The sequence below is a fragment of the Pinus tabuliformis genome, chromosome 8, assembly GCF_031772625.1.
Source record: "Pinus tabuliformis cultivar Carrire ecotype Pingquan chromosome 8, CPIR1, whole genome shotgun sequence".
Taxonomy (NCBI): domain Eukaryota; kingdom Viridiplantae; phylum Streptophyta; class Pinopsida; order Pinales; family Pinaceae; genus Pinus; species Pinus tabuliformis.
In genome coordinates this window covers 1,015,918,235-1,015,942,580 of record NC_142294.1, presented here as the reverse complement: position 1 = coordinate 1,015,942,580, position 24,346 = coordinate 1,015,918,235, and the positions used below count along the sequence as shown (strand labels likewise).

The following is a 24,346-nucleotide window of genomic DNA, read 5'->3' as shown; positions in this document are numbered from 1 at the left end:
TTGTATGACTGAGTTATCATTCTGCTTTAGCTCTTTCCATGTCTAAATATTATATGAGATCCATTGGTTATGTTGACAGTAAATACATGGCTCCATTTGGTTTATGTTTCCAGTGTTATTATTACTTTTGTTTTGCAAAATATTTTTCTTCAAAAATGTCTATTCTGGGTGCTTATTAACTCTTTCAAGTTTAATTTTCGTTCTTTCTAGTTGCCATTGCCTGTACTATCTCTACGTGGGATTATTTCATTTGGAGTGCATCCTTACGCTAATTATATACCGTTGTATTGATTTGGTGTCTTAAACTTTGGTTTGTTTTTTTTAATAACTTATTGCAGAAAAATAAGATCCTCCACTAGGGTCATGATTCTGGTAGTCACAAGAATCCGGAGTGAGCAAGATCTCTGGTTATAGTTAGCATTTAGGGTCTCATATTCAAAGGAGGGGTTCAAGATGTAGAATCTTATCTTTCTTGTTCACTGCCTAAAGCAACACCTCTCATTCGGCTTTAGGGTTATTACCTAACTCCTTTTCCTGTAGCTTGCTCCACATTTCTGAGTTCTGAGCTTGCTAACCGCGGCTCTCAGGTAGTATTCTGTATCACCATGGTACTACATCTTTATGTTTCTTAATACACACAGGTTTGAATTATTCAGAGGTCTTTAAATCCTACAGGGTCTTATTTCTGCAGATTACCCTTTAGTTAAATTTTATACTTACTCTTACTTAGTCCGGGTTCATAAGTTCGGTTTTGTATATGTTTTTATACAGAACCCCCCTCTGTTGGGGTCACCTACTATTTTAACAAGCCTCGTCAATAACTGTCACTACTGTTGAGGATGCTTGTTTGCGCAGACCCTTTGTTAGAGTTAATGCCAGTTAGACAGGCCCAATCGGTTCTGGGGCAATAAGTCCTTCTCAACCGATTGTCTCGCAGAACTAAGTCAGATGTGCTATTAAATTAATTCTATAGCACTCCTATAGTATTGATTTGCTGGAAATAAGGGTTTCATCCCGTTTCCGCTCATAGCCCCTTATAATCCTACTGCTTTGAAATATGTGATAAATTATAATTTATTAACCCTTATGATTATTCTGACTATGCATTCTCTGATAAGATAATTATAATTCTACTAATTATGAATTTCTCTGATAAATTTTAATTCTACTAATTATGAATTCTCTGATAAATTATAATTCATAAACTCTTGTAATCCTATTCACAATGAGAATACAAATAATCTATAAATTAAGAATTCTCTGGATAAATTATAATTTATTAACCCTTATGATTCTTCTGACTATGCATTCTCTCATCATTATAATTCTACTGATTATGAATTTCTCTGATAAGTCTGACCATGCATTCTCTCATCATTATAATTCTACTGATTATGAATTTCTCTGATAATTATAATTCTACTCATTATGAATTTCTGTGATAAATTTTAATTCTACTGATTATGAATTCTCTAATAAATTATAATTCATAAACTCTTGTAATCCTATTCACAATGAGAATAGAGATAATCTATAAATTAAGAAATGGCTCTCGCTACAGTACTCACAATTTAATTAAATACAATAGCTTCCATATATGTATGGTTGTTGAAGGGCAATGCTAGATCCCAACGATCTCAGGCACGTTTACAACCTCTGCATGTCATCCTCCGGTCCATGAGATTCGTCTTCAAGATCAAATTTCCCCCAAGCATGCTTGCAAGACCACAGTCTTGAACAAGACTGTCACACACTTGTGACTTGGAGTGTTTTTCTGTTAGGGGAGATAGTTAAGGTTTTTCCGTTTTTTTTACTGGCAACTGGCTTTTTCCAACTTCTTTATGAGAAGTTACAATCTGTTATTACTCAGTCATTCTCTAACTTCAGAAATTAACAATATTATTAACCAAACAGAAAAATAACATTAACAATATTATCGAGTTTTTCTTACAGTGATAAATACAAAAATTTACAGCTTTTCTTGGCACATTACAAAAAAGACATTAGAACAGCTATGGTTCACCTCACAGGGCCTGAATCCACCAATTCTACTTTATATATGCCATATTCTTTCTTAATCAATCTCCACATGCCCAGAATTTTCTGATGCAGTGATTTGCTTTCTTCACATATTTGCTTTAATTGACCCACCATCCACTGCTTTCTTACTGAGTAAAATATTTCGGTCATTCCGTGATAAAATATAATAACGAATATGATACCGGCTATTGCCCATATCCAATTCGTTGGTCAAATGTAGAGCTCAGAAATTTTTCGGTGGAGTCTTGATTCATAATTCGTTTCATAATTCTCCACGTATTCGCAACCTATTGCGATCAATTTAGGTCAACACTCTAGATAGGCAGATCATTTCTACTCGGTTTTTGTTTATTTATGAATAAGAGTGCAGACAATGTGGATTATGAAACTGTGAAAGTTAGTGCATAGAGGAGAAGCTCCAGCCCTGACGCTGCATTGGCAATTTATAGAAAGAGAAGGGAAGGGTTGGGCGTTTGTGAGGGTTTTTATTTGATTATCAATGGGGAAACTAATTGAGAAGTCAATACCTTATGTAGCGATGATATATTTGCACTTTGGATATGCGGGCATGAATATTATCTCGAAAGTCTCTTTTAATAGAGGGATGAATCACTTTGTGGTTATACCGGAATGCCGTGGCTACGGTTGTGCTTGCTCCTTTCGCCTTCTTCATTGAAAGGTAAGGGTATTCTATTAACAACATCTGCACTCAATATTCTACCACGTAATCAGCTCATCAGTTAACATGTTACAATTAATTGCAGGAAATTGCGACCGAAACTCACCTTTCCCATATTCTGCCAGATTTTCGTATTGGGTTTGTTGGGGTATGTACCATTTCATAATTTCAGGCCTCTCGCTTCTGTTTAAAGAATCATCTTCCATTCTATTTCCGATCTAATGAATGAAAATTGTTGGTGAGTATTTTAATTTAAATATGGAGCATTCTTAATGCATCTCTGCAGGCCTGTAATCGACCAGAACTTCTACTTCATGGGTTTGAAATTAACAGCTTCAACATATGTGTCTGCACTAAGTAATGTTCTTCCAGCTATGACTTTCGTGATGGCTCTTCTATTCAGGTAATCAAAGCACAATGTTCACTTCAAGTCATATTTTAAAGGGGTACTCCTTGTCATCAATTGCCTTATTCTATGACCTTGATGGAAAATATATATTGTGGTAGGATGGAGAGAGTTAACATCAAAAAGCTACGCAGTCAAGCAAAGATGGTGGAAACGATCGTTTCCGTCGGCGGAGCAATGCTGATGACATTATACAAAGGTCCTACTGTTCCCATGCTTTGGTCTGCACATCATAAATCCCACCAGATAGCTTCAAGTGGAATGTCAGCAGCTTCTAACATTGATAATAAAAATTGGATAATGGGTTCCCTTCTGATAATTGCGGCCACTCTTTCTTGGTCATCCTGCAGGTGATGATTTTTTGTTTTTAATGTTTGAGCCCACGCCGCCGCCCGCTCCCCCCCCACACATATATATATATATATAATCCTGTTCAATCATTTGAAACTACGACTTTAATTAACTATTTTGAATGTGCAGGCCGCAGTACTGAAGAAATATTCTGCTCAACTATCCCTTACCACCTTAATATGTTTACTGGGAACATTACAGGCAACAGTTCTCAGCTTAGCTGTTGTAAGTGATTCTTCCAAGTGGGCTTTAGGATGGGACATCAACCCTCTCACTGCAGTCTACACTGTAAGTTTTCCTCTTTCCTTCAACGAGAGGGAAACTTTAAGTGTTTCCTTTTAAGTTTGAATTAAAAAATTGGAGATCGGGATATGAAGGTAAATTACAGAGAACTGTGAAAATAATGCAGAAATAGATTTAGTTATGAAGCAGTTGAACAGAATTAGTTATGAGCAGTTGAACAAGAATTAGTTGTGAGTGGTTAGGAATTGGTTGCATAAGTTTTCATATATAAGTGTGATGTAATTAAGCAATTGAATTAATGAAGTTGTGTGTCTTTGTGTTGTATTTGTTTTTAATTTGGTATCAGAGCACAGAGCTCTTTTGTTTGCGCCTCTCTTCTCTTCGTGGGCAGGGAGTGACTCTGCCATTAGAGTGTGCGTGAAGAGACCTGTGTGCGTGAATTAGTGTGTGCGTGAAGAGACCTCAAGACGGCTGCGTGGAGGTTTTTAAACTGTTGACCGCAAGAAAGGCTGCGTGGAGTGCTGTGTGGAGTGCGTCGAGGTTGGCCCTGTCCAGGCCCTGTCCAGAACCCGGTGCTGTCGAAGACCGTTGAGAAGCCTTGTCTGCCAGAACTCGGAACCGCTTGCTGGTGGACGCGAGACAGTGAGGAGTGCTGTCGAGAACTGTTGTTGGTGCGGTCGAGAACTGTTGTTGGTGCTGTCGAGAACGGGCACCGTTGTGCGTGCTTGTGTGCTGCCAGAACTCGGGTATTTTTTAATTTTTTGTCTCAGGAAACTTTAAAGCTGTTTTGCCTCAGAAATTGTTTCCAGAAAGCAGTCAAGATTTGATCCAAGTGTATACGCAGAGTTTTATTTAGTAAATTTCTCAGGCAGTGAGGCCTGCGGTATTATTGTTTAAGAAGCTTGCGATTTTTGTTTGAATTTGGTCATTGGTGGAGAGATGGCTAATCCTCTTGCAGATTCATATTTAAATGAGTCTTCAAAACTTGATGGAGAAAACTATGTAAATTGGAAATTTAAGATCATCACAGTACTGGAGGCATACAATCTCTGGCCGATTGTCAAAGGTGACGAGACCAAGCCTCCACCTCCTACTAACACTCAAGATTGGGAGAAGCGTGAAGTGAAAGCAAGGGTGCTGCTACGCATGTCAGTGAAGGACAATATTATTCCTCACATTCGGGACTGTGAAACTTCGAAGGCGACATGGGACACTCTCAAAGGTTTGTATGAGACTTCTAATGCAAACCGTATTTTATTTTTAAAAACAAAGCTGCTATCTATCAAAATGGATACCAATGAAAGCATTAGCAACTTTGTTTCCCGAATTAAAGACTTTAGTGATAAGCTTGGTGATATTGGTGAAAAGGTTTCTAGTACAGACTTGGTAACTGTTACGTTAAAGGGGTTAGTCCCAGACTATAAAGTCTTTATTTCAGCTCTCTCAGCTAGACCGACACCCCCTACATTTGAAGAATTGGCTGGAATTCTTCTTCAAGAAGAAGAGCGCATAAAAACTTTTGAACTGGAGTCAAATGGTTCTGATTTGGCTTTGACTGCAAGAGGCCAAAAACCATTCCGAGGGAGACCATGGGACAGAAACAGAGGCCGTTTTCAAGCAAAGCAGAAAGGTATGGCACCTCCTGATTCTTATGTTAAAAGGAACATTGAATGTCATTATTGTGGAAAACCTGGACATCTGGCTAAAGATTGCTATAGGAGAAAGAATAATGAATCAAATCAAATCAAAGACTATGCCTTAATGTCTAATATAATGAATGTTGAAGAACCAATTGATTATGAGCAGGCTAAACAACATGAACCATGGATTAATGCTATGAATGATGAGTATGCTTCTATTATGAAAAATCAAACATGGGAATTAGTGGAACTTCCTGAAAATAAAGTTCCAATTGGAAGCAAATGGTTGTACAAAACGAAATTTAAAGCAGATGGTACAATTGATAAATTTAAGGCAAGATTAGTAGCAAAAGGATATGCTCAACAGGAGGGAATTGATTATGAAGACACTTTTGCACCAGTAGCTAAGTTGAATACAATTAGATTACTGATTGCCTTAGCCACAAAACATAATTGGAATATACATCAATTGGATGTCAAATCTGCTTTTCTCAATGGTGATTTAAAGGAAGAAGTTTATTTGGTTCAACCTGAAGGGTTTGTCAAACAGGGACAGGAGCATCTGGTTTGCAGGTTAAGAAAGGCATTGTATGGTTTGAAACAGGCACCAAGATCATGGTATGTAAAGATTGATACCTTCTTTCTTCAGAATGGATTTGTGAAAAGCAAAAATGATCCTAACTTGTATTTTAAGAAAGATGAAAAAGGAAATGTTGCTTTAATATCTTTATATGTGGATGATCTCATTATAACAGGCAGCGCTCACAAATTAATTGAAGAAATTAAAGTTCAGTTGTCACAGGTTTTTGAAATGAAAGATTTGGGTGAAATGCATTACTGCTTAGGAATTGAGGTATGGAGAGAACCTGGTAAAACTTTGATCACTCAAAGCAAATATACAAAGGAGATTCTTAAAAAGTTCAATATGACAGATTGCAAAGCTATGTCAACTCCCTTAGAACAGAATGCAAAGTTTTACAAAGAAGATGGATCGAAAGAGGCAGATGGAACATTATATCGTCAGTTAGTGGGAAGTTTGAACTATCTCACCACTACCAGACCAGACATTGCTTACACAGTCAGTATCCTTAGTCAATTCATGGCTAAGCCTTCAGGAAATCACTGGATTGCTACAAAGAAAGTTCTCCGATACTTAAAGGGAGCAGTGAATCTTGGTATTATGTATACTGATGTATCTGATGTTGCACTGACAGGTTTTTCTGATTCAGATTGGGCAGGAAATCCAGATGACAGACGATCTACCTCTGGCTATGCATTTCATATTGGATCAGGAGTCGTATCTTGGAGTAGTAAGAAACAGCCAACTGTTTCTTTATCATCAACAGAATCAGAGTACAAAGCTTTGACCAATGCCACCTGTGAAGCCATTTGGTTGCGAAGAATTCTTGCAGATCTTGAAGAAGCGCAAAGTGGTGTAACATGTATTAATTGTGATAATCAGAGTGCTATCAAATTAGCACATAACCCAGTTTACCATGCTAGAACAAAACACGTTGAGTTACAGTACCACTTTGTCCGTGAGAAAATTGAGTCAAATGAAATTGGATTGATATTTTATAACACCAAGGATAATGTGGCTGATATATTTACTAAGCCCCTTGGTAAAATCAAATTTGAAGTTTTTAGAAGTCAGTTAGGTATTGTAGAGAATCCATTTCTCCATTAAGGGAGGATGTGAAAATAATGCAGAAATAGATTTAGTTATGAAGCAGTTGAACAGAATTAGTTATGAGCAGTTGAACAAGAATTAGTTGTGAGTGGTTAGGAATTGGTTGCATAAGTTTTCCTATATAAGTGTGATGTAATTAAGCAATTAAATTAATGAAGTTGTGTGTCTTTGTGTTGTATTTGTTTTTAATTAGAACATCATTTGCTATTTTTCGGCGCAGGGAGTGATGACGTCAACAATTGCATATTACTTACAAGGTTTATGCATGCGCTGAAAGGGACCTGTATTTGCCACAGCATTTAGTCCGTTGAGTGTGATAATCGTTGCAATTATGGGATCTATCATTCTCTCTGAGAAGATTTTCTTGGGCAGGTTCGTTTAGGAATTCCTTTTCAACCCACTAAATTGAATTCGAGATTAATAGTGTAAGCAAATAGGAAGGTTCAAGGCTCTAACTGCACTTATTAATTGAATACAGTGTGGTGGGAGGAGTTATGATCGCAATAGGACTATACGCTGTTCTCTGGGGAAAGGTGAAGTATGGCAAGATCTCAACCGATAAAAATGACTCCCAAGAGCTTTCCAATTCTCAAGGAATATTCCCTAAAAATCAAAATAAGGTGCATGATGTAGAAGTTGCTTCCAACACGCCAATTTGTGAAGAACCTGAAGCTCATCAATTCAATGGTGGAGATAGGGCCATAGTTTCTATCACTGAAAACAATAATGCCAAAAATGTGAGCATCGAAATGGACGTCCGAAGAGCTTGGAGTTCCCATGCTCGTCCTCACCATGTATTCCAACATACAGGTTTTCAAAGAAAAATAGGATCAATGTTTTCTTTTTAGCGTTGTATTAGTTTGTTTGGTTTACCCCTCTCAAAGCGGATTCATTATTACGGTTTTCATCGTTGTCTGAGATGGAAGCGAGATGTGTTTATACAACTGTCAGCTAATGAAATGAAATAGCCTATCTGTTAGTCACGGTGTTATGTACGGAAATTGAATAAATTAGGATTTGGTAAACTTATGAATCTTAGTCATTCCCTTTTTAAATAATCAGATATGTGCAAAATGCTAGTACGTAATATATATGTGGTTACAATATGTCATACAATTTGATTGCCATGTGTTCAAAGATGTCAGAGCCAAATATAGTACATCATTCAGTAACCTACCTAAAATGAATAGATAGATAAGTTGGATTTGATTAGGAAGATGCTCTCACGTTGGAGGTAGCCTTCCAACATGTAAATGACTTAGTTCGAGATCATGTAAATATTTAAGTAGATAATTTTCTATTTTCCTATTAAGTATTGTCAAGGTGTCAAACTTATATATATAATATTATTATTTTTTAATATTACTATTTTTTAAAGATAAAATTATTTTCATGATTATCTGAATGATAGTTCAGATCAATTTATGATTAATTTATTAATAGTTAGTTTGGTTTATTAAATTTTGAAATAATATAAAATTATTTAAAGGAGATATGTGAAAAATGATAATATGTAATATATATATATATATGTGTCCGCGCAAAATGCTAGTATATATATATATATATATATATATACTGACAATATGTCATATTGTAATATATATATATATATATATATATAGGGTTACAATATGTCATATTGTAATATTTATCTATCTATATATGTTTGGGTTACAATATGTCATACAACTTGTAGAATATGCCCATGTGTTCAAACATGTCAGAGCCAAATATAAGATGATCTCACCTTGGATGTCACCTTCCAACATGTAAATGACCTAGTTGGAGATCATGTAAATGCATTTTAAGTAGATAATTTTCTATTTTTAAAGGTGTTAAACTTACTTTTATATATATATATATATAATATTATTATTATTGAAATTGTAATTTAAATCTAATATACAAATAAAAAAATATTTTATAAAATATTTTATTTTTTTATTTTAATATAATTTAAATTTAGATGTTTGTTTTTTAAGTTGTAGGTTCAAGTTTATATGCAATTACAATATCACATCTCCTTAACATTTTTGTTTTATAGTGATTTAATTTCACTTAAAACCCTTTGTGAAATATTCTAAAACTTTTATATAAATAAAATAATTATTTTTTATGTTTTTCTATGCTAGTTTCTATACCAATCAAATTTCTCTTTTTATTATATATGTTTGTATTTTCGTTGGGTGGCCTATATCATTATAATTATTATTTGTCATAAATGTTATATTTTTTCATGTCTAAGTATACTATATTGAGTCTGCAGTAGTTTAGAGGAATAATTCTTCTCTTTTTCAATTGGAAAATATACATTAAACCTATAACAATATGAAAACTAATTTATTTTAAAATATATTTTATATACATATTAAATATTAATTTCAAAATGCCCACGGGGCTTTGGATTGACGGTGAATGGGTGCCTTGTTAAGACACTCCTTGCGATAGGTCACCGGTTCAAATCCCCCGTGGGTACTTAGGTTAGTCTTAACATAGAAAAAAAAAAAAAAATATTAATTTCAAAATATTTTATTTTATATTGTTAACTTTTATAATTAAAAATATAAAAAAAATTAATTAACTCTTACTATCTAAATCAGTTTAGATTTATCTTAACACCGGATTTATCAAGCATCGAGAGGGATCACTCGAGGTGCAAACCTATTTTTTGAGTGCAAAAATTGAGGATTTATGGGTGCAAAACTTGAGGAAAGGTTTGCGCCTCTCCAGGCTTTATAAATCTGGTGTTAAGATGGAACTAGGCTAGTTAGGTCATACAAAATTTGCTAAACATCTAATTATTTTGATCATTTTAAATATGCTAAATATGTCTAAGATTAATTTGGTCAATTTAATTTAAAATTTGCTTAGTTACCTTATTTTGTTGAGATCAGAGAGATTGTTAGTAACTTGAATCATGAAAAATGATAAATACAAATTTTGAGTGCAAAGTGTCAATATAACAATTTTGATAGATAGAAAATGTCAATACTAAGAATACAACCAATTACAAACAATCTTCATTACAATCAATCTAAAACTATTTTCTTCTTCTAGTGTTCCTATTTTCACACCTCAATCTGAAACTATTTTCTTTAACTCTTCATATTGTAACACCTGTTATTTTTAAAGAGTAGCTGGAATCATAGACCATTCAATTATTTAACTCCAACTACTGTACTAAACAACATAGCTTACTGTTCCTGTTTTCACACCTGAATCTGAAACTATTTTCTTTAACTGTTTGTCACACCCATTATTTTTAAGGAGTAGTTGGAATCATAGACCATTAAAATATTTAACTCGAGCTATTGTACTAAACAACATAGCTTACTATTCCTATTTGCACACCTCAATCTGAAACTATTTTCTTTAACTGTTCCTATTGTCACACTTATTATTTTTAAAGAGTAGTTGGAATCATAAACCATTCAAACATTTAACTCGAGCTACTATACTAAGTGTTGCTTTCCAATATTAATAGTAGTTTTCTCCATAGTCAATCATTGTGACTTCTGGAGTGTTAAACTCCAAATAATTTTTATTGGTAGTTATTTTCTATTACTGCGTTTGAATGCAAAGTAATTAAGAATGTTGAATGATGGAAAATGGGAATAATAAGAATGTACCCAATTATAAATAGTTTATAGTTTCAAGAAGAAAACATTTGGGGTAAGAAAATGTTTTATTTAGGATGAAAATTCAAGTATTGTATTTATGGTTGAATTATTTTTATGTGCTTATATTGAGAGATTGTGTGTGTGTTTTGGTGGTGAGAAGGAGAGAGAAGGGGAGAGAGAGATATAGATAGATCAGGGACAGGGAGGAATATATATATATATATAGATATATCTGGAGAGATAAATGTTAAAGAGAGAGAGAGAGGGAGGGGAAAGGGAGATAGGGAGAGAGATAGATAGATATAGAGAGAGAGTGTATGTTTAGGCGCTGGGATAAAGAGATAGAGAAGAAGAGACAATGGGAGATAGAGATATAGATGGAGGAGGTAGAGATGTGCTTACATTGAAATCAATGCACACTATTAATCTAATTACATTGAAATTAATGTACATCATACATCTTGTTGCATCAAATCATAAATCAACATCTACACTAAAATCAATGCATCTAGTGCAAACAATGAAATAGGATTAGAAATCAACATCTATATTGAAATCAAAACATCTAGTGCAAGAAATGAAATAGGATTAGAAATCAATATCTACATTGAAACCAATGCATGTAATGCAAGAAATAAACTATGAGTATAAATCAACATCTACGTTGAAATCAATGCATCTAGTGTAAGGTATTAAATATGATTAGAAATCAACATCTACACTAAAATCAATGCATCTAGTGCAAGCAATTAAATAAGGTTAGAAATCAATATCTGCGCTGAAACCAATACATCATGTGCAAGCAATCAAATAGGAGTCGAATTCAATATCTACACTCACACCAATGCACCTAATGCAAGTAATCAAATACAAGTAGAAATCAATATATATGCTGAAATCAATGCATCTAGTGTAAGGTATTAAATATTATTAGAAATTGACATCTACACTCAAATCAATGCATCTAGTGCAAGTAATCGAATTCAATATCTACACTCACACCAATGCACCTAATGCAAGTAATCAAATACAAGTAGAAATCAATATATATGCTGAAATCAATGCATCTAGTGTAAGGTATTAAATATTATTAGAAATTGACATCTACACTCAAATCAATGCATCTAGTGCAAGTAATCAAATAGGATTAGAAATCAATATCTACATTGAAACAAATGCATCATGTGCAACAAATCAAATAGGAGTACAAATCAACATTGACATTGAAATCAGTGCACATAGTGCATGTGATAAAAGTGGATTAGAAATTGACAACTACATTGAAATCAATACATCTATTTTAGTGAAAATATAAAATATTCATGACTTTCTAGATTCAACTTCTATGTCTATATTTGTCACTGTGAGACTCTTTATTCTTCCCTCTCTCTCTACCTTCCCTTCTGTGTCTAAAACAATGCATCTAGTGCAAGCAATTAAATAAGATTATAAATCAATATCTAAGCTTCTATGTATGTATTTGTCTCTGTGAGACTCTTTATTCTTCCCTCTCTCTCCACCTTCCCTTCCGTGTCTAAAATCAATGCATCTAGTGCAAGTGATTAAATAAGATTAGAAATCAATATCTACGCTAAAACCAATGCATCATGTGCAAGCAATCAAATAGGAGTAGAAATCAATATCTAGATCGAGCTTCTATGTCTGTATTTGTCTCTATGAGACTCTTTATTCTTCACTCTCTCTACCCTCCCTTCTGTGTCTAAAATCAATGCATGTAGTGCAAGTGATTAAATAATATTAGTAATCAATATCTACGCTGAAACCAATGCATCCTGCAAGCAATCAAATAGGAGTAGAAATCAATATCTACACTCAAACCAATGCATCTAATGCAAGTAATCAAATACGAGTAGAAATCAATATATATGTTGAAATCAATGCATCTAGTGTAAGGTATTAAATATTACTAGAAATCGACATCTACACTGAAATCAATGCATCTAGTGCAAGTAATCAAATAGGATTAGAAATCAATATCTACATTGAAACCAATGCATCATGTGGAAGAAATCAAATAGGATTACAAGTCAACATCGACATTGATATCAATGCATCTAGTCTAAGGTACTAAATAGAATTATAAATCGGCATTGACATTGAAATCAATGCATATAGTGCATGTGATAAAATAGGATTAGGAATCGACAACTACATTGAAATCAATACATCTATTTTAGTGAAAATATAAAATATTCATGACTTTATAGATCCCGCTACTATGTTTGTATTTCTCTTTATGACACTCTTTATTCTTCCCTCTCTCTCTACCTTCCCTTCTATGTCTATCTACCCCCCTCCTTCTCTCTCTTCCCCTTCCTCTCTCCCATGTCTCACTCTATTTGCCTCTCCCTAACTTTCTCTATCTTTCTCATCTTTCCTCTCTCCCCCTACAATCTATATTTATACCTCCATCCATATCTCCTTATTTGTATCTCTATCTCAACCCCCTAAACATATGTCATGCTCTCTCTCTTGCCCCATATCTATCTATCTATCCATCTATCTCTCCCTCTTATTGTCCACCTCTACCTTTTCCCCTTCTCTCTCTCTACCCCCTCCATCTATATCTCTATCTCCCATCTATCCCTCTACATCCCTCCCTCTCTTTACCTCTCTCTTCTACCCACTCCCCCGCCCCATCTATATCTCTATATCCCATTGTATCTCCTTCTCACGCTAAAAACATACACATAGTCTCTCTCTACCTTGCTACTCCCTCTCCACCTTTCTCTCTCTATGTATTTCTTCCCCTTCCAACTCCATCAGTTTCTCCCCCTCTCTCTCCCCTTCTCTCTAACCTCCCTCCATCTCTCCCCCATCATACACACACTCTCTCTCCACCCTCCAACTCTATCACAATCTCCCTCTGTGTCTCCTTCTCTCTCTAGCCCTCTCTCCCCACTCCATATCTATGTCTCCCTGTCTCTTTCTTCCCCTTCTTTCCATGTCTTTATCCTTTCCTTTTCTCTCTCGTCCATCGTCTTCCCTCTCCCTCATTTCATCATCATCTCTCCCTTGTCACTCCCTCTCTTTCCCCCTTCAAATCCATCTCTCTCCCTCCCTCTCCCCTCCTCTCTCTCTCTCACTGTGTCTCTCACCTCTATCACTATCTCCCACACTCTATTCCTTGTTCCATCTCACTCTCTTTCTTAAATATCATCCCATTGTATTGTATTTAAGAAAATATCTAAATTAATAAAATACATAATTGGTTGTAAAATATTAAACATATATTTTCGATCAATCATGTTAAAGAAAATACAATAATAAAAAAATTAAAAGAATCACTCATTATATTTCTTCTATCATTGTTAATCACGTTGCTTTCTCACTTCACTTGGATCCTTGGTTAAGATGCATCTATCCTAGTTCATTATAATATTATTTATATTATATAAATTTCACATATGTATATCTAAAAGTATTTTCATTTTTTAATTTATTAAAACCTCCATTTAATCTCTATGAAAATATTGTTAGTAGTCGTGAGGATGGAGGGTTTAGATATACCTCGAAAGTTATAAGTTATTTTTTTTGGCATGTGGTCTTGATAAATCACTGTATTGGCTCATGGTATTGTAAAAATTAAAAGTCTAGATCCATAGCATAATAATCCAAAAACTAGATGGCCCATGGCAGTAGCCCATGGTATTATATTTTCTTCCCTCCTTTCCCTCTCTATCTTTCTCTTGTGGGTATTGGCTCATGGTATTGTAAAAAAACCTAATTACAAGTTAATAATATCCATGGTAAATATTCATGATTAAAAAACTTGTATATAATATAATAAACTCTTTATGAAATATACTTAACTTTTGGATTTATTTTCAACCTCTTAAATTAAAGTAATTGGAGTTTATAAATTTTTTGCTCTTAAATTCTTTTCATTAATGAGCTGGAATAATTTATAATGTGTTCACTTCTAACAAAAGAAAGCACAAAAAACAACTATGCTTTTTAAATAATATTTATAATTTCATAATTCACATAGTAAAAGTAAATAATTTTAAATTTAAACAGAAATCACAGCAAAATATAAATTTACTTCATTATTATTATTACAGATATCACTAAACCCTGAATGCCATGAGTTATTATTACACGATATGCCAACGCCATGAAATTTACCTCCTCGTTATTATTACAGGATATGCCCAATTGAAGCCTCCTTCCTTTACCTAATTTTCCTTTTTATTCCACGTATAAGCTAATCAATCTCTTTTTAAATTGTGTATTTATCATTTTCAAACTTGAGTTTGTGAATATTAGCCGATAATTTTTTTTATTTTAATAATTTTACAATATATATTAAGCGACACATATATAGTAACTTTATACATATCTTTTTGAATAATGAGTCCATACAGGCTGAGTGTATTGAAAGAATATGGAATGACCTCTTAAAGAGTTTTAATAACCCAATAGTTTGACTGTGGTTGAGCACAATTGACTATAGTTGTTAATGTTCACCACGGTTAAACATCGCTAACAATGTCTTGACTATGAATGATTATGGTTAACGATTATATGAATTTCGTTAACAACTACAATTGAGCATGGTTTGACTATGATTGACCATCATTTTACCATCACTTGACTATGTGCAACCACAGTTGAAAGTTGACCATTGTTTGAATAAGGTTTGACTATGCTCGACCATATTTTGAGTATGGTTTTTCTATGGTTGACCATGATTTGACTATGATTACCATTGCAATGGTAGCTATTCATGCTTAACCATGGTTTGCCTATGGTTAAACTTAGCCATCTATCATATGCCTCCATGGTTAACACCTAGCAATAGATTTTGAAACCAAAAAATGGTGTCGATTGAGAAACCTTAAAGACTATTTAAAACTATATTGGAAACACTTAAAAACTATGAGAAAAAAAATTCGGCCTAAGTCACATGATAATACATTTGTCCAGGCATTTTGAACCAACGAGTGTGGTTCATCATGAGCACAAGTTGAAGAATCAGATCATGGATGCATGTTAAATAGGGAAAGCAGATCTTCCAATGGCTAGGTTTGATTGGAAAATGGCTATATTGGACTAGACTAGACAAACGACTATAATTGACCATGAAACACCTAGATTTGACTAGTCAAATTATTTAATTATAATAATATTATTAGATAAATAGTTAAATACAATGAATAACTATTTATGTAAAATATTATTATAATTAAATAATTTGACTAGTCAAATCTAGTCATTTCATGGTCAACTATAGTTGTTTGTCTAGTCTAGTCCAATATAGGAGTTTGCAGTCAAACCTAGCCGTTGGAAGATCTGCGATCCCTATTTAACATGCAACCATGATCTAATTCTTCAACTTGTCATGATGATTAGTTTGAAATGCTTGAAAAATGTACTATCATGTAATGATCCCTATTTAACATGCAACCATGATCTAATTCTTCAACTTGTCATGATGATTAGTTTGAAATGCTTGAAAAATGTACTATCATGTAATTTACCCTGAAATTTTCTTTTCTCATAAACTTGATATGGATCAGAGAAGCCTCAATTCAACAACTTAAAAACTATATTAGAAACAAATTATTATTGAGATGTTGTTAATATTAATGTGAATGTTGCTATTGTAGTTATTAATATTAATGATATGTATTAATATTAATATTATTAAATGTTATTAATATTGTTATTGATAGTATTACTATGAATACAAAACTGAATTTCTACTTGGAAAATTATTATTACATTAATAATATATGTTACAAATAATGTAATATAGTTAATGTAATGAAGTAACAGAATATTATTATAATTATTAATAATGTTATTATTAATATTAATATTATGAAAGCGTGAGATTTAATGTTAAAATATTATTATTATTATTATTATTATTATAGAATTTACATATATTAAAAGGAATTATAAATCAACAAAAAAAATTACTATGGGACTCATCATTATTGACAATATTAATAGAAAATTATTATTATTATTATCCAATTTTATGCTCAACATGAAGCTAGACACCAAATTGGTGTATGCAACCCTTTGTTTGTGGGACAAAAGACTCTTGATCATTAAACCTACTCAAGATCTATATTAAATATTATTATATTATTAAGAATATAAATAATAGTATTATAAAACAAAGGAGAAGAGGAAACCCAAGGGCTCACCGATATGAACCCTTGCCGTCACAACCCTCTGTAATTTTTTTCTCTTGCTCTAATTCATTAGCCACAGTTGCTCATTCTTTTGTCAATGTCGTTGTCTACCAAGATGCTCTGTTCATCCTGCCATGTTGTTGTGCCTCTCACCTCTAGCTCAGCCTTTTCAAAGGGAGTTGACGTGGCAAGGGTATTCTAGCTTCATGCCACTCTTCTCATTTAGCGAGTTAAGGGGGCTAGAGCTTAGGCGGCTACATAGTTTTTTACTTCTACAGGTTCGTGTCTCCCTTGGTTAGTGTTTCAGCGGTGGTGGGTGGCGATGGTTTTGGATTTGTGGCGTGTTGGGGAGTTTTTCTCTTATGCTCGAGGGTGTTGCTGCCGTGGTCGTGGTCTCTTTTACTGGAAGCTTTTTGCCTCTGATCTCCTGTGAGGCCTACTATTGTTGCTTTCGCCCTTCCTCATCGCTTCATAACGTGGTTGGATGTTGCGTTCGTTTGGCTCCTTTTGTGGGTGGAGTAGGTGATATTTGGGGGTTTTTCCTTGTTTAGTCTTTGTTGCCCTATCTCAGGGCTTGTGGAGCCTCATTTCATTTTGTCACAGTCGGTGGTCTCCGTTGTAGGACGTTGGGTATTGTGGGGTTGTTTTTGGAATGGTCCCCTTGTCGTCTTTGGTGTGGAGATGGGAGTTGAGCTGGCAGGGTTGATGTGTCTTCCTAATTATATTGGCCCTGGTTTCATGCCTCTTGTCTTTTCCCTTCTGGTTCATCTCATTAATGTTGTGATTCTGCCATAATCGTTTTGGGGTTTCTAGGCTATTCAGACTACTTTTGCCCAGGTTTTGTTTAAATAATTATGCAATTTTTTTGCTAGCTTCTCGATTTTTTCGTTCAGCCATAAAACACTTTTTTTTAACAAGTTTTGACTAATAGAAAAATTAATTTTATCTATAAATAAAATTAGGGTTTCTAAAGAAAAAAATATTATGAAACATTATTTTAATATAAAAATTAAAAATGATATAAAATCAAAATTAGCTCATGCAGAGAAACGTAGAAAACCAATGTTATTATACACCTATAAAACTTGAGTAATAAAATTTAAAACTTAAATAATAAATTTTAATATTATTATAATCGTAGTACCCTAAAACCTACTGCCGTATATTATCAAATGGAGATTACAGGGTGATGAGTTGTTATTGGTGTAAATGAAACTAAATGCACTGATCCGTTTGAGTTTGATCCACGTGAGATTAAAATGTCTCTTTAACCATATGCAGCTACATAGAGTAATGTCGAAGAGGTTATATAATTCAATACACTTGAATCTAGTTATTATTTGATGCACGTTTGAATACAGGTGAATTTAGTTTTTATTAATCTTATTATCTATTGTTTAATTGTATTGCAGAATGTCACTGGGAATTACATCCTTCTTATTTTCTTTTGGGAGATTTGGAGTGGAAAAATAACATCATTTAAATTTTTTTTAAAGAAAGATGGTGCTCATTAGAATCACACTCTCTACTAGACTACAAATTGGTATAGGTAGTGAAAAAACTAAAAAAAACAAACATGCACTAATGGGTTCTTTGACATTGCATCTCAAAGAAGCAGATGGGATGTGGTTTCCTGATCTTACATTTATGAGAATGGCCCTTTGGATTCACTGGGTGTAGGAATTGGCACAAATACAAAGGCAAAAGCCATGGCATTATGGGGGCTACTGTGGTTCACTAATTTCATCAACATTCCTACAATTCACATATACGGAGATTCCAAGATCATCATCGATTTTGTATGTGGCAGTGCAACAATATCCAATTCACATATACAGAGATTCCAAGATCATCATTGATTTTGTTTGTGGTCATACAACAATATCCCAACCCGCACTACAATGTTGGTTGCAACAATTCACATGGAATTCACACAATCTCTCTACAATACAACATATTGGCAGAGAGTTCAACCAAGTTGTGGATGGACTATCTAAGAAAAGACTACAGGACAAGTTGGATGGTTTACATATTGATGTCAAGATGGAATAGTCTTGAGGGTGTTTCCACTCTTCTCCCTGATTTCAATTTTTTGTTTATGTGATGGACTTACACAGTTTTTTGCTCTTCTACTACTATCTTCACTATTGTTGTCTTTCACATTACATCTTTCCTATTTCACACAATGCTTGAAGTATCTGATCTTTTTAATATTGTATATACAATAGACAGTGTATATAAATGGGCACTAAATAAATGACAATATGTTTGACTGGACTATGAGACTACACCCGTTTCTATTCTCTGATATTGTAGTTGTATTGGGTGCTTCAGCATAAAGTGAAGTATATGTATTTACTTTGTGAATGAATATGTTGCTTTGGACACAATAAATTTCATGTTTTATAAATTTTAGATAAAAAAATAAAAATATTCCATTAATTTAAAAGAGCAACTTAATAATATGCGAGCAGTATATTTATTGTTATGAAACCAGCTCACAAAAAGATAGAAAATATAGATCAATGCCTTAGAATTCAGCCTCTGCGAGGGGGAAACCTTCTTTTACACAAATGAACAATTCTTGGATTATTCAAATGACAAAACCTCCTTTCTATATATAAGAGTCTAAGGGATCACAATATAACCAAGCCGACCTAAGAATAATAATATAAAGGCACAAAAATAACAATAGAGGGATTCTATGGGGCATAGTAATAACAATATGGGGACAATAGGGGCACAACAATATTAATAAGGGATATAACTACAATAGTAATGGGGGAATCAATAGTATTATAGGGACCCAACATGCCCCTCTCCTTCAAAAAAATGTGGTCCTCAATGCTTGAGTAGTTTTAGATGCTTTTGTATAAAATTCTCATCCTCCCATGTGGAATTTTCAGCAAATAAGTTCTTCCACTTGATGAGATACTCCGTAATTGATCGATTTCGTAGCTACCGAGTTATTGTTTCTATAAATACTTCTGGTTCCAATATAATTTTTCCTTCCTCGTCAAGTTCTGGCAATATTGTTTGAACTAGGAGCTTGTCACCTATAACCTTCTTTAAACTTGAAGCATGGAAAACTGGGTGTACTCAAGAAGCTGCAGGAAGATCCAATTTGTATGCCATAATACCAATCTTTTGCGACACCTTGTATGGACCATAATACTTTGGTGATAATTTATTATCCTTCTTAGCTTACTTGAGGGACATTTGATTATATGGTTGTAGCCATAGGAATACCTAGTCACCTACATCAAAACTTCTTTCACTGCGATGTTGATCTGCCTGTTTTTTCATTCTATTCTTCACCAACATGAGGTTATCCTTTAAGAGTTGGAGAACTTGTTGTTGATGCTTGATGTGATGTTCCACTTGTTGAACTATAGAATTTCCTCTTAAATATGATGTGATGGATGGTGGCCGATATCCATAAAATGCCATAAATGGGGTCATTTTTACTGCAGTATGGAAGGAAGTGTTATACCACCATTTAGCCAGAGGCAACCATTTGACCCATTTTGTCTATTCATCATATATAAATCAAGGAAGATATCCTTCCAAATATTTCTTTACTCTCTCAGTTTGCCCATCAGATTGAGGATGATAATATGAGCTATGAGCTAAGTACCAAGACCAAAAAATAATTTTGTCCAAAAAGTTCCAGTGAAAATGGGATCTCTGTCACTTACAATAATATTTGGGTTTCCATGTAGCTTTTGAATTGCTTCCATAAATGCAGTAGCAACTGTACTGGATTTAAATGGATGTGATAATGCACAAAAATGTGCATACTTGGTAAGTTTTTCAACTACCACCATGATGACACTCTTTCCTTTAGACTTGGGTAAACGTGTGATAAAATCCATTCAAACCTCCTCCCAACATTGGCTTGGAATGGATAAAAGTTGTAATAGATCTAGGGTCTTAATTTTTTCAACTTTATTTTGTTGGCAAACCAAACATTCTACCACAAATTTTTGAATATCTGATTTAAGGCCAACTGTTATGAAACCAGCTCACAAAAATATAGAAAAAGATAGATGAATGCCTTAGAAATAAGCCTCTTCGAGGGGGAAACCTCCTTTACATTACACAAATGAATAATTCCTGGATGATTCAAATGACAAAACCTCCTTTCTATATATAGGAGTCTAAGTGGGTCAAAATATAACCATGCCAACCTAACAATAATAATATAAAGGCACAAAAATAATAATAGAGGGATTCTATGGGGCACAATAATAACAATATGGGGAAAATAGGGGCACAACAATATTAATAAGAGATACAACTACAATATTAATGGGGGCATCACTAGTATTATAGGGACCTAACATGCCCCTCTCCTTCAAAAAAGTGTTGTTCTCAACGCTTGAGTAGTTCTAGATGCTTCTGTATAAAATTCTCATCCTCCCATGTGGAATATTCAGCAGATAAGTTCTTCCACTTGATGAGATACTCTGAAATGGATCGATTTCATAGCTGTTGAGTTCTTGTTTCTATAACTGCTTCTGGTTCCAATATAATTTTTCCTTCCTCGTCAAGTTTTGGCAATATTTTTTGAACTAGGAGCTTGTCGCCTATAACCTTCTTTAAACATGAAACATGGAAAACTGGGTCCACTCAAGAAGCTACATGAAGCTCCAATTCGTATGCCATAGTACCAATCCTTTGCAACACCTTATACAAGCCATAATACTTTGGTGACAATTTGTTATCCTTCTTAGCTTGCTTGAGGGATATTTGTTTATATGGTTCTAGCCGTAGGAATACCCAATCACCTACATCAAAACTTCTTTCACTGTGATGTTGGTCTGCATGTTGTTTCATTCTATTCTGCACAAACATGAGGTTATCCTTTAAGAGTTGGAGAACTTGTAGTTGATGTTCGATGTGATGTTCCACTGCTTGAACCTTAGAATTTCCTCTTAAATATGATGTGATGGATGGTGGCTGATATCCATAAAGTGCCATAAATGGTGTCCTTTTTCTTGCAGTATGGAAGGAAGTGTTATACCACCATTCAGCCAGAGGAAACCATTTGACCCATTGTGTCTGTTTATCAGATACAAAGAAACGAAGATATCCTTCCAAACATTTGTTTACTATCTCCATTTTCCCATCAGATTGAGGATGATAACATGAGCTATGAGCTAACTGAGTACCGAGACAAGAAAATAATTATGTCCAAAAATTTCCTGTAAAAATGGGATCTCTGTCACTTACAATAATATATGGGTTTCCATGTAGCTTTTGAATTGTTTCCATAAATGTCGTAGAAACTGTACTGGCTTTAAATGGATGTGATAATGCACAAAAGTGTGCATACTTGGCAAATCTTTCAACTACCACCATGATGACATACTTTCCCACAGACTTGGGTAAAGCTGTGATAAAATCCATTGAAACCTCCTCCCAACATTGGCTTGGAATGGATAAAGGTTGTAATAGACTTGGTGTCTTAAATGTTTCAACTTTATTTTGTTGGCATACCAAACATTTTGCCACAAACTTTTGAATATCCGATTTAAGGCCATCCCTAAAAAATTCATTCTTAACCCTGTGGTAAGTTTTTAAAAATCCTGAGTGCCCTCATAAGGGAGAAGCATGCAATTCCAAAAGAATATTTTGTTTGAGTAGTGAATTCTTACATAGGTATAAGTGATCTTTGTACCATAACGAATCTTTTTTCCAGCTAAATGTATCAGATGTATTGGAATCTTGTTGTAACTTTCGAATAAGTTCCGACACTTCTTCATCATTCTTGCATTCTTCGCTTGCTTTATTTATCCAATCTAGTTGGATAATAGAAATGGCGCACAACAATGCTTCCACATACTCATCCTTTCTTGAGAGTGCATCCGCCACAACATTTTGCTTCCATTTTTTGTATATGATTTCAAAGTCATAATCCAACATCTTTGTGACCCATATTTGTTGTTCTTCATAGGATAATCTTTGTTCTAAAAAGTATTTAAGGCTATCATGATTAGTTTTTATCTTTAAGTGTCTTCCCATTAGGTAGGGTCGCCATTTCTTAAGTGCATGTAGTATTGCCAACATTTCCTTCTCATAAATAGCTTTGTGTAAATACTTTCCCATGATTAGACGACTTTCAAAAGTAATGGGTATTTCATCTTGCATTAAAATAGCACCAATTCCCTTTCCGGAAGCATCACATTCCACAATAAAGGTTTTCGTGAAGTCTGGTCTAGCTAAGACCGGTACTTGGCACATTGCCTCTTTAAGATCTTCGAAGGCCTTTATTGGTTCTAAAGTCCATGAAAATGCATCTTCCTTCAACAATGTTGTTAGAGGTGCTGCTATTTTCCCATAATTCTTAACAAACTTGCGATAATACCCTGTCAACATGAAAAATCCTAGCAAATGCTTTATGGATGTGGGGATTTCCCATTCTTTAATGGCTTTAATTTTGCTAGGGTCTACCTTAACTCCTTCATGAGATTCAATATGACCCAGATATTCCGCCTCTTATACTCCAAAGAAATATTTGGAGCTTTTTGCATATAATTGTTTCTCCTCCAATAGTTGTAGCACCCTATCAATATGTTCAACGTGATCGTTCCAAGACTTGCTGTATATTAGTATATCATCAAAAAATTCTAAAATTTTTTTTCTAAGGGTTTGATGATGGAATTCATCAAACCTTGAAATGTGGAAGGTGCATTGGTAAGGCCAAAAGGCATGACCCAAAGCTCATAGTGACCCTCATGAGTTCTAAATGTTGTTTTCGGAATGTCTTGAGTCTTCATTCTGATATGATGATAACCTGAACAAAGATCAAACTTGGTGAAGTAAATTGATCCATGCAATTCATCCAATAATTCATCAATGACAAGAATGAGAAATTTATTCTTAATAGTGTGCTTGTTGAGCTCCCTATAATCTAGACACATGCACCATGATCCATCCTTCTTGTGCACCAATACTACTGGAGTAGAGAAAGAACATTGGCTAGGTTGAATTATACTAGCCTCAAGCATTTCTGCAAACATACATTCAATTTCACTCTTTTGGGCATAGGGATATTTGTACGGCCTGATGTTTGGAGGAACATTTCTTAGAATCAAATGAATAGCATGAATGTGATCATGAATAGGTGGGAGACCTTTGGGAGTCTCAAATACCTTGGAATGATTATCCAAGGCTTTTTGGAGATCTGGAGAAATAGATGATTTCGATGTGGTAACATCTAGCGAACATAATTGTGCAATTACACCTCATTGTTCCTTTTTTAGAAGCTTTGTCATACCGTTAGAGCTTATTACCTTTCCCGGTTTCCCTGCAATACCCCTTAATTCAACTTCCTTTCCTTCCGCATAAAATTTCATGAAAAGTTCTTGAAAGTTAAAAGCTATTGTACCCAAGGATTGTAGCCATTGGACTCCTAGTACAACATCAGCACCTCCCATTGAAATGGAAAGCATTGGGATTTTCAATACATATTCTCCCATGGACAGCTTGATATTATGGC

At 34.2% G+C, this 24,346-nt stretch overlaps 1 pseudogene across 1 annotated transcript; it reads left to right on the top strand.

The window, feature by feature from the left end:
- Nucleotides 1-2,539: 2,539 nt before the first annotated feature.
- Nucleotides 2,540-7,962, top strand: LOC149238843 (WAT1-related protein At5g07050-like; annotated as a pseudogene). The gene is made up of 7 exons (XR_016245418.1): nt 2,540-2,719; nt 2,805-2,867; nt 3,006-3,122; nt 3,227-3,497; nt 3,606-3,764; nt 7,270-7,421; nt 7,528-7,962. The product of XR_016245418.1 is annotated as a WAT1-related protein At5g07050-like (transcript).
- The last annotated feature ends 16,384 nt before the right edge of the window (nt 7,963-24,346 follow it).